Source organism: Phocoena sinus, chromosome 2 (genome assembly GCF_008692025.1).
Source record: "Phocoena sinus isolate mPhoSin1 chromosome 2, mPhoSin1.pri, whole genome shotgun sequence".
NCBI lineage: Eukaryota > Metazoa > Chordata > Mammalia > Artiodactyla > Phocoenidae > Phocoena > Phocoena sinus.
The window spans coordinates 110,046,333-110,062,590 of record NC_045764.1 but is presented as its reverse complement, the minus strand read 5'-3'; the positions used below and the strand labels follow the sequence as shown (position 1 = coordinate 110,062,590).

The window sequence follows — 16,258 nt, the reverse complement described above, 5'->3', positions numbered from 1 at the left end:
CATCATAAAGTGTCATCATTTGTCTTACTTAATGCCTATTAGCCTGAATTTTACTTTGATATCAAGACGGCAATGCCCACTTTCTTACGGTTTCCATTTGCCTAATATATTTTTGCCTATTCCTTTGTTTTAGCCTTTTTGAATGATCGTGTTTTAGTAGTGTCTCTTGTATACAGCACAGAGTTGAGTTTTGATTTGTGAGCCAATTTAAAATTCTTTTTCTTTTAATGGGCAAGCTAAGCCCATTAAAATTTATTGATATAATTTATTAATATTGAAATGTATATCTGATATATTATAATTGATATCTGTATTTTATGATATGTATGTTTTGTCTCAACTTTGTCATATTATTTTGTGTTATAATTACTGGATACAATTATATTCATTGTGTTTCACTATGTAGTGTGTCTTCTTTGCTTTTATATATTTTTCTTTTGGTATTTAGGAAGATTTGTATTGTTATTCTGTGGTTATCTTTGTATTTATCCCTTAAGAGTGCCCTTAACCCCCCTTTTCTTACTTTTTACTAGCTGGTCTGTCACTTTTAAATGATGTCCCTTGACTCCTACCTAGTCCCTCTATAATACTCAATGATCTTATTTTACTATTCCCATTTCTCTCGTCTACTTCCCTTTTTTGGAAGTTGCATTCTTTCTACTTTATCAGAACATATAATGTTCACATACTGTTCTTATGACCCTGTCCCTACCTTTGTTTTATTCTTAGTTCTACCATTAGATACAAGAAATGCTCACCATGTCTGTTTACTGCTGTTTCTCCACTCCTCTTTTTTTTTTTTTTGCGGTATGCGGGCCTCTCACTGTTGTGGCCTCTCCCGTTGCGGAGCACAGGCTCTGGACGCGCGCAGGCTCAGCAGCCATGGCTCACGGGCCCAGCCGCTCCGCGGCATGTGGGATCCTCCCAGACCAGGGCACGAACCCGTGTCCCCTGCATCGGCAGGCGGACCCCCAACCACTGCGCCAAAAGGGAAGCCCCATCCAGTATATTTTATATTTTACTTATTCTGTTTATTGACTTACTCCACCTCACGAGAATGTGAGCTCCAGGAGGGTAGTAATTTTTGTCTGTTTTGTTCATATCACTATCTCCGAACCTGGGACAGAGTCTGAGAGAGTGGATACTTATACTTTTTTGTTGAATTAATGAATGAATTGTATAGTCTCTCACATGAGAGACATGGTTCTGTGTGTAGGATGATTCAGTGCAGTGACACTGTACACTTAAAGAGGAAAAGTGAGACTCTTTACACTGAGCAATGCTCCTCTGGTTTGTGATAAGTTCTGTCAGCAGCAGCAATCATCTCTGAAGTGCTACAGAATTTAAGATCTGGAGTCCAGAAAGAGCCAAAGAAGTCTTTGATTTTCTGCCCTAGAAGCTCCCTGTCTGTATCTTAAGGCATTAAAGAGTAGCTAAGCTGGTAATAAATCTGGAAATTCACTTTTCATTTTTATTAACTACATTACAGCCTAGAGACAGTAAACAAATCAGATCCAAGTGGTTAAGCTGATTCACCATTAGAAGAATGAACTAATGACACTCGACAGTCAGGACCACTGTTATTTTAAATTCCCAGGTCTTCCATTTGTTCACTGGTGGCCATTCAGGATCTGACAGTCAATTCTTAGAGAATGTTGGTGAGAAGGATACTGATGGAACTGCACTTTTCCCAAAGACCTGTTTGGCTAAAAGCAGTGCAGAGGACAATTCTTGACTTACCTCTCAGAATGTTAAGGATACAAATAGAAAACTTGATGCTCTTGGTCAAATTTTGACTGTAAGATAAAATTTTTTGGTAATGAACAGGGTAATGAGAAACTTGAGGAAGTCAGGTACTTTGTACAACCTGTTTGGGGCACAATTTGACTGTACTTTTCAATGAATGCATGTACTCTTTGAATCAGCTTTTAAATTTCCAGGACTCTAACAAATATTACTTGCACATTTGCTGTAATAGAGATAGTGACCTTAAGTTTCTTTGTCTGACAACTCTAAGTGTGGAACTTATTTGTCTCTGACAGAAGAGTTTGCCAAGGAGAAGAAATGTTTATATCAATTTTTTTCTTATTTCTTTGGTTTTGAAGAGTTCTGTAATCTGCCAGAAGCTTTGTTTGGACAATTCTAATATATCCTGTATCCTCAAAGGTTAGAATCACAATTAATCAAAATGACATTTCTCATGACATCTGAATTATTAAGGATGATAGTCATTTTGCTGTATCTATAACAGAAAAACTGAAAATAACTTTCTAAAACTTCCAAAATGTATGATATGTGGAAAAGGAAGAACACAAAATTATTTATGCAGTATGGTTATTTATATACTATATAAAATATATATGTAATAGGTGAAAGACATTTATTCCAGAATGTTTGTAATAACATAAGAATAGAAATATCCCAGATGAACATCAATATGGGGCTGGTGAAAAAATTAGGATTCATCCATACAATGGAAATTACACAGCTGTAAGCAAAAATGAAGTGTTATTTGTGCTGGTATGAAACAATCTCCAAGGTATATTGCTGAGTAAAAAGTGACTTGTAGGGCAGTGTGGTCTGATCCAGTTGGGGTTCAAAACGTGATATGTACCCATATGTATATGTATGCAAATATAAATGTGCATGAAAATGCATAGAGTATTTCCAAAGAATACAAAAAACACATAATAATGTTTGCCTCTGGGAGAAGAGGGAGTGACTTGCTTTTTATTTTTTCACTCCTTTGTATACCATGTGTGTCTTTTTTTTTTTTTTAATTTAGAAGAATAAAAAGCTGCATGGTTTCACCTCAATTAAGGAAAGCCAAAGAATATGAAGGCCAGAATCATCCCATATGAACCTGAGCATGTAGGAATACAGGTTTGGAAAAGTTCATACAAAAGATGGGCATGATTCTGTGACATGAAACTCTTCAAAGAAAATATGGTTCAAGCAGGACAGGATTCGTAAAGCAATTGAAAAAAATTTTTTTTCTTTTTTTAAAATTAATTAATTAATTTTTTGGCTGTGTTGGATCTCCATTGCTGTGCACAGGCTTTCTGTAGTTGCGGCGAGTGGGGGCTACTCTTTGTTGCGGTGCACGGGCTTTTCATTGTGGTGGCTTCTCTTGTTTCAGAGCATAGGGTCTAAGCGTGTGGGCTTCAGTAGTTGTGGCATGTGGTCTCAGTAGTTGTGGCTCATGGACTCTAGAGCACAGGCTCAGTAGTTGTGGTGCATGGGCTTAGTTGCTCCGCACATGTGGGATCTTCCCAGACAAGGGCTCGAACCGTGTCCCCTGCATTGGCAGATAGGTTCTTAACTACTGAGCCACCAGAGAAGTCCCTGGAACAGGATTCTTTACATAATATAATTCTGACATTGTAGTCACAAATGATCCAGATAAAAAACAAGGAAAAGAAGAAGGTATCATTTCTAGAAAGCTCTCTGGTAAACTCAGGTTTTATTTTATTTTTTGGCTGCGTTGGGTCTTTGTTGCTGCGTGTGGGCTTTCTCTAGTTGTGGTGAGTGGGGGCTACTCTAGTTGCTGTGCACGGGCTTCTCATTGTGGTGGCTTCTCTTGTTGCAGAGCACAGGCTCTAGGTGCATGGGCTTCAGTAGTTGTGGCACGTGGGCTCAGTAGTTGTGGCTTGTGGGCTTAGTTACTCCATTGCGTGTGGGATCTTCCCGGACCAGGGATTGAACTCATGTCCCCTGCATTGGCAGGCAGATTCTTAACCACTGCACCACCAGGGAAGTCCTAAACTCATATTTTAAAAAGATATGAATAAAAGATGAAAAAGAAGGACATATGCCAAGAGAAGATTAGAGAGTGGCCCAGAACTGCATAAATGGTGTCAGGAAGAGTCGTACCCCACTATGAGTCAAGTGTAAGGACAATAAATAGCTACCGGTGATTGAGCACATAGGCCATGCTTGGCATGGATCATCTCATTGGATCTTTATGACAACCCCAAGAATTATCAAAATTAGAATTCAATATTCAGTTGGTAATATTGTCACAATTATTGTCATCTTATTTTACTGACAAGAAAGTGAAGTACAGAGAGGCTAAGTAACTTGTCCAAGATAATGCAACCAGAAGAAAGAAGACTGCCCATACTCTTAATTATTACATTATTCTTTCTCCGGTAGCTAAAAATATGTCAACAGATAGAAATGATGGGCTTTTTGTCCAACATTGTAGTGAGGCTGAATGGTAGCAGCTGCTCTCTGAACTTTGCTATGCTGCCCAAGGATGATGAGAAGAAAGATGCCGGAAAGTCGGCCAAGAAAAACAAAGATCTGGTGAACAAATCTGGGGGCAAGGCCAAAAAGAAGAAGTGGTCCAAAGACATTTTGGGACAAGCTCAATAACCTAGTCTTGTTTGACAAAAAGATATATGACAAACTCTGTAAGCAAGTTTCCAACTATAAGCTCATAGCCTCACTGTCATCTCTGAGAGACTGAAGATTAGCAGTTCTCTGGCTAGGGCAGCCTTTCAGAAGCTCCTTAGTAAAGGACTTATTAAGCTCGTTTCAAAGCACAGAGCTCACGTAACTTACACTAGAAACACCAAGGGTGGAGATGCCCCAGCTACTGGTGAGGATGCATGAACAGGTCCCTCCAGCTGTACATTTTGAAAAATAAATCTTTATTACGTAAAAAAAAAGAAAAAGAAGAATTGATGGCTCTATTCTAGCAAAGAAAAATTTAGTGAAGTTAAAGGAAAGTTTCTATATTAAAATTTTTTGATCACGAAGTGTAAGATAAGAGTTTTTGTTGCTGTCACTAAGTTCAATGAGAGTGGCATGAAACAGCTCTTGTGGTCTCAGGCTGTGTTAACTGTAACAAAGTATGAGGAACAAAGAAGATGGCGGGCTTGAATTCAGCAGCCACACTCAGAGCACTCTTTAAAAACACCAAACTTTAAAAAAATTAAAAGATGACCCATTGATAGCATTAAAGAAAAACTTGAAAAGAAACATATGCCAGAAACTGCAATCCCCACTGCAATTACTGATTTTAATTTTTTTCGTGTTATTTCCAAGTAATATTTCACAAGCAGAGGCATTTTAATGCAATCATGTGTATAAGCTATTTTGCATTTTCTTTCCCACATACCACACATAATCATTTTAATTATCATTTTTGGAGGCTGAATAATTTTCTGTCATGTTGATGCACCATAATTTACTAAACCAAATTGTTGGGTACTTAGCCTGTTTGCATTTTATTTCCATTATGGGGAAATGTCATTTTGATCGATTGGAATTTTATCTTTTCTGTGTGGGATGTATTATGGTTGTCTAAATATAGCTCCAGGCTGGTTATAGAATTTTTCAGAGCCTATGGAATAGAAAAGGAATGATAGAACATTTCTACATTTATTCTTCATTAGGCAATGATTTTTCTGTTAGTGACTTGTACCATGCCTGAGTAGAGGAACCTGAGGTCAATGACAGTTATCCCAAAGGTTGTCTTAATATGTGAAGACAAAACCGCAGCAATATCTTTGGGGAAAGAGATAAATACGAGTTTCTTTAGATGAGAGTAACTGCAGCAGTAATGTGGGAAATGGGTGATCAGTTACTGGGGGATATTGGTCTGGTCTGTAAAAATCAGTAAATAGGAAAGACTGAAAATTATTTCACTCCTTGAGCAAATTCAGCTTGACCGTGGTTTTTCCCAAAGCCATACCCTCTCTTGTTTATCTGGTGAACTTTAATTCCTTTCTTAAGAGTCAGCTTACCAGTCACCATCTTTGTGAAGCTTTCCTTCTCCTTTCCAGCACAGAACTCTGTAATTCACCCCTCCTATTGCCTTTATCCTCATATTCACAACTCTTTTTATTTTTCAGAATAAACTATGAGCTCCTTGGGGCTGGGACTTTGTCTTGCTCATCATTCTAGCTCCACCATCTATCATAGTATCTGGCATGTAGTAATTTTTTTTTTTTTCCGGTACGCGGGCTTCTCACTGCTGTGGCCTCTCCCGTTGCGGAGCACAGGCTCCGGACGCACAGGCTCAGCGGCCACGGCTCACGGGCCCAGCCGCTCTGCGGCTTGTGGGATCTTCCCGGACCGGGGCACGAACCTGCGTCCCCTGCATAAGCAGGCAGACTTTCAACCACTGCGCCACCAGGGAAGCCCATGTAGTAATGTTTTAAAAAGAAATTAATGAGTTCTTGTTGAGTGCATTAGAGTGAACAGTAAGAATCTATTTCATCTGTTGTACTTTGTTCAACAACTTAAATACCAAAGAATGTTCTAGGTTTTAGTGTATAGTGGGTGTGTGCACACACCCACACACACTTGCTGCAAGGGAGAGTTGGAAAGATATTCTCTGACCTATGCATCCTCTTTTATAGAAGATGTAGGCGAGAAGTGGGGGAAGCTGGGAATAGGCATAAATGAGCCATTCTGTGGTGGCTGATCAGCACCTGAAACATATTCCGTCATTCTAGGGTTACAGAGCACCCCCTTTAGAGCACGATGTCTTTTTACACATATGGAAATATCTTCATTTTTTAAAGTGGTGATTTACTTCCCACAGTCTCTATCTATACCTTTGTTAAAGCTGAAAAGCTTGTTTATTCATCTTACCACTCACAGAGCCAAACTGTTTGAAATAGTTTATCTTCAGAAAGTAATAAGAGATGTAAGGGAAAGGATCACCAGGGTCTGTGTATTGACAGGAAGGAAGTTCCAGACATGCAGGGACATTCCTAGCTTTAATGCCAGCTTTTCTTTTACTCCTTTATTCAGTTTTCATTTGAATTTCTAAATCTGTCATCATGTCCAGACATCATGTCCAGACACTTGCTCCAATTCTGCCTTTCCAGCTTTATTTCAGAGTCAAATTCTTTCTCTTAGGTCAGCAACTTTAGTCAGCACCCCTTCTTTCTCAAAGGCACATTTGAATTTATACCCTACTGCTCTACTAACAAATTCTCAGTCCTTGTCATTTTAGCTTTTCTCTTCTCTATTCTTAAACAAAAATTGCTGACGGATCACTGTGATTTTCTTAAAACTTTGCAAGGCTAAGCTACTAGCAGGTAGCTAGCCTTTGACACTGGAGCTATCAAAACCTCTGATTAGAAACTTCAGGGTTAGATGTTTCCCAGGAGCATTTATTTTAAGATACTGCTTTATGCATACAGAACCAAGATTTGGGATCTGTAGAGGTAGACAATAAGTTGGGGGGAGGCAACATCTCTAAGGTTCAGGTTCATGCCACATATCTGTACATGTTACCATTGGTACAATACACAGGGATATACCACAGTCATCAGAGAAAGTCCAGCGTTACCCTGTTTCAGGGAAGATTCTCTCCCAAACATGGCTGGATTAATAAGCACTCCAGGTTTCAGGCAGCAATGAACACCTTCAAAGAGGCAATTACTGGTTGGCTTAATGTCAATTCCTGTCAAGACTGTAGAATGATGAATTAAAAGGCTGGATTTTTTTACCACATAGGGAAGATGCATGATTCTAAGAACATATGATGTTAGATGAATCTACTTTTTTTGACAAGGTTAATGAACTGGGAGTTAAGAGGAGTGGCATTTATATATATAGCATGTGGATTTCATGAAGACGTTTAACTGGATCCTGTGATATTCTTTGAAATAAAATGGAGAGAGGCTAGATAGGAGTAAGTTTAATGACTCAAAATTATTGAACAACTTTATCTCAAAATGTTTATTAATGGATCAATTTTAGTTTGGGGGACTTCTTTAATGCCAGGTTACAGGATTAAATACTTGTTGTAGTCAACATTTTTCTAAAATATAACCCAGATATTGACTGCCCCATCATTCTTCTGTTCCATCATGCTTACATGCTGTTGATAAGGAGTCCACTCACATCAGAAAGTGAGCATTGTGGATTTTACTGAAGATTCATAAGTCAGGGAAGAGGTTTTTATATTTTATACTCCAAAGTTAACTTATTCCTTCCATCAGAATTTTCTGAGTTTTATTGTCTCTTTGCTGCAGTGTCACCACTGAGAGTTATTTCTCTGTACTTTTTATGATACTTTGCCTAGCATTCCTGGCTCTTGTTTTTCCTCTGTCCTCGATTTTCCCTAGGCATTTTGAATTCCTTTATAAAGCAGAGCTGTTCAATTTGAGCCTTCTTTCTACTTCTAGCTCCTCCCTCCAAGTTTATATACCCAAATCCATCATGGCATTTGTCAAAACAAGGAACCCTCTAGAGTGACAGGATACACCCTCTTTGGAAAACAGGCAAGATTATAAACGAAAAGATTTCCATAACAGCCTTGACTTAGGTGAAAAAAATTAGAACATGTATATATGAGGGTGAAGATGATAAGGGGGCTCAAAACCATGTTGTCTGGTTATCTATCACCGTGTAACAAATATCCTAAAGTGTGGTGGCTTAAATAACAACCTTCTCCACGGTTCTGAGAGTTGACTGTGCTCAGCTGGCTGGTTCTCTCTTGGGGATCTCACATGCAGTTGTAGTCAGTTAGTGACTGGGACTGAAGTCTCCTGCAGGCTTGACTGGGCTGGATAGTCACACGTCTGGTAACCTCAGTGCTGCTCCACACGCCTCTTTTTCAGAAGAGTAGCCTGGACTTTTTACATGGTGGCTCAGGGCTCTAAGAGGAATGAACTTAAAGCACATGTTCTAAGGCAGAAGCTGAGGCTTTTTATCACCCATCCATGGATGTCCTAGAACTTCATTTTCACTGTATTCTATTGGTCAAGGCAAATCATAAAAGCCAGCCCAGATTCAAAAGGAGGGGAATTAGATTCCACCTTCTGAGTCGAGGAACAGCATGCATGTGTGAGTAGGGAAGGAATTGATGGTGCCATCTTTGACTTTCTTCCATTGTCTCCCATGCCACAATTCACATCCCTCCCACATGCAAAATTACAGTCATTCTCTCCCAGGATCCCCAAAACTTCCTTTTATTTCAGCATTGCATCAGAGTCTAGGATCTGCTCATCTAATCAGGTGCAGATACAATTCTTTGGGTACCACACCTTGAGTATGGTTTCTGTTAACATGAAGACCTTGAGCCAAAGAGACAAGTGTTATCTGCCCTCTGCACACCCAAGATACTGTGGTGATACAGGATAGGATAGCTATACCATAAATTAACACTCCTGGCAAAAGGACATGGTAGTCACTGGTCTAATTCTGAAAACCACCTGTTCCTTTAAATGGGTCCATCCTGCTCCCTGACAATGATTCTCCGTGGTTCTTGGTTCTGAACTCTGAGTCATCCTTCCTTTTCTATAAGAAATGGTTCATGTTTGCAATGAAGTAGTTTTCTCAGCCTGCACCCTCATAGAAGTTTCGGGGTCCAAAGATGATCTAAAGGTATAAAGTGATATTTCATTGTGGTTTTAATTTTCATTTCTCTCATTACCATAAATATTAATGAATTTGAGTATCTTTTCTATGTTTCTATAGGTAATTCATATTTCTTATTCTGTGAAACACGTATTTATGTCTTTTGCTTATTTTCCTTAAATGGATTGATTCCAATGGATTGGTAGAAATTCTTTATATTTTCTGGATTATAATCCTGGATTCTGTGTTAAAAATACCTTTTCCTAGTTTGTGGCTTGTCTTTTTACTTTCTTTATCATATCGTTTGAACTGAAGTTATTAATTTTAATATATCAAACTTATCAGTTCCTTCTTTTGTGGTTGTGCTTTTTTGTTTCTTTTTAAAGAAATTCTTCTTTACCCTGAAATCACACATATATTTCTTATTTTCTTTGAAAAGTTGCATAGTTTTGATTTCATATTGACATCAATTCATAAGCATGGTGTGAATTAAGGATCAATATTCATTTATTTAATATGGATAACCTGCTTTACCAGCCTCATTCAACATTATGTACAAGGTCAGCTCTGCCTTAAACCAGGTTTCCATATATTCTTGAGCTCTCTATCCTGTTAGCTGTGACCAATACTACATTGACCTCTGTGATCAATACCATATGCTTTAGTTGTATATCTTAAAAATAAGTCCTAATATCTACTATGGCAAGTCCCCCAATGTGGTTTTCAGGACTGTCCTAGATCTCCTTGACCCTTTGTGCTTTCATACAAATTTTAGAAGCAGCCTGTCGGGTTCCATAAAAATAAAAGAAAGCAAACAACTCCTCATTCATGTTTTGATTGCAATTACAGACATTACTGCATTTTCACTGTCATTCACTCTCATGTCCTCATTTCCTTCCTCACCCAACTTGAATTTCATGTTTACTCACTCCCTTGCAAATACCTTTAATTCCCTTGTCCCTCTCTCCCTTCTTTTTACTGCTACCACATAATTGCTTTCTCTGTGCCTGTACCCAATTTCTTCAGCTATAATTGCTGGAGAAAGCCAAATAACTACACTGAGTGGTTTCATTTAAAATTCATGACGACAGATTTCAAATAAGCCCTCAATACTATTTAACATTCCTCTACACTTAACCTTTCTCCGAAATTACCTCTATCATACCTCTCCCTCTCTTGTCAAACCTGTTTCTCCCTGTTCCTTTCCCTTTTCACTCTCAGAAGATAATCTTGCCTCACTTGATTGAGGTCAGAGCAACAAGGAGAAACTCTCTTATTATCCTATCTCCAAATCTACCTACCACATCAGTCCCAGTTTCTGCTCCCCTCCCACCACCTGTTCTTGGTTGTTACTAAGAACAAAACTCACTGTTCCTATCGAAGGTCAGGTCAGCTCCTTCCTTGTGTTCTGGATCTCATCCCCTCTCATCTTTTCAAGATGTTTCCTTTTGCATTCTCTCTCATCTACTTCATGAAGTTTTCACTTTCCACTGACTAATTTCCATCAGAGTAAAAACAGGCTCTATTATCAAACTAACAAAAAAGCAAAACCTCTTAGGATCTCTCCTTTCAGCTAATGTCCCAGTAGAGGCAATATGATGTAGTGGTTAGGAATATATAGTCTGATGCCAGATTCCTTGGGTTCAAATTTCACCTCGTCACTTACTAGTATTGTGACCCTAGGCAAGCGACCCTATCCAGTTTCAGTAGACACTAGCCACATGTAGCTATTTACATTTAAGTGTATATTAAAATTCAGTAAATTATTTTATTTATTTATTTATGGCTACGTTGGGTCTTCGTTGCTGCGTGAGGGCTTTCTCTAGTTGTAGCAAGCGGAGGCTACTCTTTGCTGCGGTGCACGGGCTTCTCATTGCGGTGGCTACTCTTGCTGCAGAGCACAGGCTCTAGGTGCCTGGCTTCAGTAGTTGTGGCACATGGGCTCAGTAGTTGTGGCTTGTGGGCTCTAGAGCACACGGGCTTAGTTGCTCCGTGGCATGTAGGATCTTCCCGGACCAGAGATTGAACCCGAGTCCCCTGCATTGGCAGGCAGATTCTTAACAACTGTGTCACCAGGGAAGTCCTAAAATTCAGTAAATAATTTAAATAAAAATTTAGTTCTTCAGAGGGACTAGCCCCATTTGTGGCTACCATATTGGATGGTGCAGCTGTTGAACTGTTCCATCATTGCAGAAAGTTCTATTACACACCACTGGTCCAGAACAGCAGGCTTCTTTTTTTTTTTTTCCATTTTTAAAAAAAAATTGAAGTAGAATTGATTTATAGTGTTTCAGGTGTACAGCAAAGTGATTCAGATATATGTATGTATTTACGTGTAAATATAAAAAATATGTATACAAATAAAAAAATATGTATATATTTATATTCTTTTTCAGATTCTTTTCCATTATAGGTTATTACAAGATGTTGAATATTGTTCCCTGTGCTGTAGTAGTCATTGTTGTTTATCTGTTTTATACATGATAGTGTACATCTGTTAATCCCAAATTCCTAATTTATCCCTCACCTTCCCCCTTTGGTAACCATAAGTTTATTTTCTATGTCTGTGAGTCTGTTTCTGTTTTGTAAATAAGTTCATTTGTATCATTTTTTTAGATTCCACATATAAGTGATATCATATGATACTTGTCTTTCTCTGACTTACTTCACTTAGTATGATATTCTCTAGGTCCATCCATGTTGCTTGCAAATGGCATTATTTCATTCTTTTTTATGGTCGAGTAATATTCCGTTGTATATATATGCCCCACATCTTCTTTATCCATCCGTCTGTTGATGGACATTTAGGCTGCTTCCACATCTTGGCTATTTGAATAGTGCTGCTATGAACATTGGGGTGCATGTATCTTTTCGAGTTAAGAGTTTTCATCTTTTCTGGATATATGCCCAGGAGTGGGATTGCTGGATCATATGGTAATTCTATTTTTAGTTTTTTAAAGAACCTTCATACTGTTCTCCATAGTGGCTGCACCAATTTACATTCCCAGCAACAGTGTGGGAGGGTTCCTTTCTCTCCATACCTTCTCCAGCATTTATTATTTGTAGATATTTTAATGATAGCAATTCTGACCAGTGTGAGGTGATACCTTATTGTGATTTTGATTTGCATTTCTCTAATAATTAGCAGTGTTGAGCATCTTTTCAAGTGCCTGTTGGCCATCTGTATTAGAACAGCCAGTCTTTAAAATTATTTTTGATTTATTTTTACAAATTAAAGAATTATTTATTTTTCCAGCTTTATTGAGATGTAATTGACATATACCTTATGTAAATTTAAGTTATACAATGTGTTGATTCGATACACTTACATATTGCAAAATGATTATCCCACTAGCATTAGCTAACACTTCCATCACATCACATAATTATCAATTGTTTTCTGTGATGAGAACATTTAAGAACCCCTTTCTAATTATATTCTATCATATCACAATTTAAGTTTTTAATCAGCATTTGTCCCTATCTAATATAGTTTATGTTCACTTATTTCTTTATTTATTGCCTGTCTTTTCCTATCGGAATTCAAGCTCTGTGGGAACAGTTTCTGCTTCACCATGTGATTCTCAGTGCCTAGAACGATGCCTGACACTACTGAGTTCAATAAATGTTTATTCAGTGATGGCTGATCAGACATTAAAAAGCTTTGGGCTGGGAAGAGAAATGTTTACTGAGACATAGTGTACTCATTTTTACATCGTTGGTGGATATTAACTGTAGTGTATTGATAATGAGGGATATAGTAATTACTAATATTTAGAGTTTAGTGAAAGTCAAGGAAAAGGAATAAGCAGCTATACTGAGACTGGGAGACTGGGTCCTGGTGTTTGTGCTGTGTCAGCAGTAGAATATTAATAGCCCAAGGGCCTGATTAGAATATTTGAAAGTTTAAAACTTCGAGAACACACATGTGAACCATTGTTGAGGAGTTAGATTCTATGTGTGACTTTAGTTACTTGGGAAGTAGGCTGCCTCACATTCTCGAGAATGTTCATTGCAGTATTGCCTGTGACAGCAAACAATTAGAAACAACTTAAAAGTTCTGCAGTATGGGAATAGATAAACACATTATGGTACAATCATACAATGCAGCATTATGGAGCAGTAAAATGACTAAATTAGATCTCAATTTATCATTGGAAATAAATCTCAAAATCTAATAATGAGTTGAAAAGAACAATTTATAGATGGATAAATATGGTATAAACACATAAATTTTAAAAATAAATTTATTTATTTATATTTTATTTTTGGCTGCGTTGGGTCTTTGCTGCTGTGCACGGGCTTTCTCTAGTTGCAGCGAGTGGGGGCTACTCTTCATTGCGGTGCGCGGGCTTCTCATTGCGGTGGCTTCTCTTGTTGTGGAGCACGGGCCCTAGGCGAACGGGATTCAGTAGTTGCAGCACGGGCTTGCAGGCTCTAGAGTGCAGGCTCAGTAGTTGCTCCATGGCATGTGGGACCTTCCTGGACCAGGGCTCGAACCCATGTCGCCTGCACTGGAAGGCAGATTCTTAACTTGTGCACCACTAGGAAAGTCCAATACTTACATAAATTTTTTATTTTTATTTTTGGAATCAACAGTCAAGTACCTTATTTTTTTTACATACTACCCAAAGCAATCTACAGATTCAACACAAGCCCCGTCAAACCACCAATGGCATTCTTCACAGAACCAGAACAAAAAAATCTTAAAATTTGTATGGAGACACAAAAGACCCCAAACACCAAAGCAATCTTTTTTCTTTTTATAACATCTTTATTGGAGTATAATTGCTTTACAATGGTGTATTAGTTTCTGATTTACAACAAAGTGTATCAGCTGCATATATACATATATCCCCATAACTCCTCCCTCTTGCGTCTCCCTCCCACCCTCCCTAACCCCTCTAGGTGGTCACAAAGCACCGAGCTGATTTCCCAGTGCTACGTGGATGCTTCCCACTAGCTATCTATTTTACATTTGGTAGTGTATATATGCCCATGCCACTCTCTCACTTCGTCCCAGCTTACCCTCCCCCCTCCCCATGTCCTCAAGTCCATTCTCTATGTCTGCAACTTTATTCCTGTCCTGCCCCTAGGTTCTTCAGAACCATTTCTTTTTTTTTTAGATTCCATAAATATGTGTTAGGATATGGTATTTGTTTTTCTCTTTCTGACTTACGTCACTCTGTATGATAGACTCTAGGTCCATCACCTCACTACAAATAACTCAATTTCATTTCTTTTTTGGCTGAGTAATAATCCTTGTATATATGTGCCACATCTTCTTTATCCATTCATCTGTCGATGGACACTTAGGTTGCTTCCATGTCCTGGCTATTGTAAATAGAGCTGCAATGAACATTGTGGTACATGACTGTTTTTGAATTATGGTTTTCTCAGGGTATATGCCCAGTAATGGGATTGCTGGGTTGTATGGTAATTCTACTTTTAGTTTTTTAAGGAACCTCCAAACTGTTCTCCATAGTGGCTGTATCAATTGACATTCCCACCAACAGTGCAAGAGGGTTCCTTTTCTCCACACCCTCTCCAGCATTTATTGTTTGTAGATTTTTTGATGATGGCCATTCTTACTGGTGTGAGATGATACCTCATTGTACTTTTGATTTGCATTTCTCTAATGATTAGTGATGTTGAGCATCCTTTCATGAGTTTGTTGGCAATCTGTATATGTTCTTTGGAGAAATGTCTATTTAGGTCTTCGGCCCATTTTTGGATTGGGTTGTTTTCTTTTATGATATTGAGCTGCATGAGCTGCTTGTAAATTTTGGAGATTAATCATTTGTCAGTGGCTTCATTTGCAAATATTTTCTCCCATTCTGAGGGTTGTCTTTTGGTCTTGTTTATGGTTTCCTTTGCTGTGCAAAAGATTTTAAGTTTCATTACTTTATTTTTGTTTTTATTTCCATTTCTCTAGGAGGTGGATCAAAAAAGATCTTGCTGTGATTTATGTCATAGAGGAGTGTTCTGCCTATGTGTTCCTCTAAGAGTTTGATAGTGTCTGGCCTTACATTTAGGTCTTTAAGCCATTTTGAGTTTATTTTTGTGTACGTTGTTAGGAAGTGTTCTAATTTCCTCTTTTACATGTAGCTGTCCAGTTTTCCCAGCACCACTTACTGAAGAGGCTGTCTTTTCTCCGTTGTATATTCTTACATCCTTTATCAAAGATAAGGTGACCATATATGTATGGGTTTATCCCTGGGCTTTCTATCCTGTTCCATTGATCTATAAATCTGTTTTTGTGCCAGTACCATAATGTCTTTATTACTGTACCTTTGTAATATAGTCTGAAGTCTGGGAGCCTGATTCCTCCAGCTCTGTTTTTCTTTCTCAAGATTGCTTTGGTTATTGGGGGTCTTTTGTGTTTCCATACAAATTGTGAAATTTTTGTTCTAGTTTTGTGAAAAATGCCATTGGTAGTTTGATAGGGATTGCAGTGAATCTGTAGATTGCTTTGGGTAGTATAGTCATTTTCACAATGTTGATTATTCCAATCCAAGAACATGGTATATCTCTCCATCTGTTTGTATCATCTTTAATTTCTTTCATCAGTGTCTTATAGTTTTCCGCATACAGGTCTTTTGTCTCCTTAGGTAGGTTTATTCCTAGATATTTTATTCTTTTTGTTGCAGTGGTAAATGGGAATGTTTCCTTAATTTCCCTTTCAGATTCTTCATCACTAGTCTATAGGAATGCAAGAGATTTCTGTGCATTAATTTTGTATCCTGCTACTTTACCAAATTCATTGATTAGCTCCTGTAGTTTTCTGGTAGCATCTTTAGGATTCTTTATGTATAGTATCATGTTATCTGCAAAACAGAAGCTTTACTTCTTCTTTTCCGATTTGGATTCCTTTTATTTCCTTTTCTTCTCTGACTGCTGTGGCTAAAACTTCCAAAATTATGTTGCATTA

At 38.1% G+C, this 16,258-nt stretch overlaps 1 pseudogene; it reads left to right on the top strand.

Moving 5' to 3' along the window:
• The first annotated feature begins 4,245 nt into the window (after positions 1–4,245).
• On the top strand, positions 4,246–4,617 carry LOC116747808 (annotated as a pseudogene).
• Positions 4,618–16,258: the final 11,641 nt, after the last annotated feature.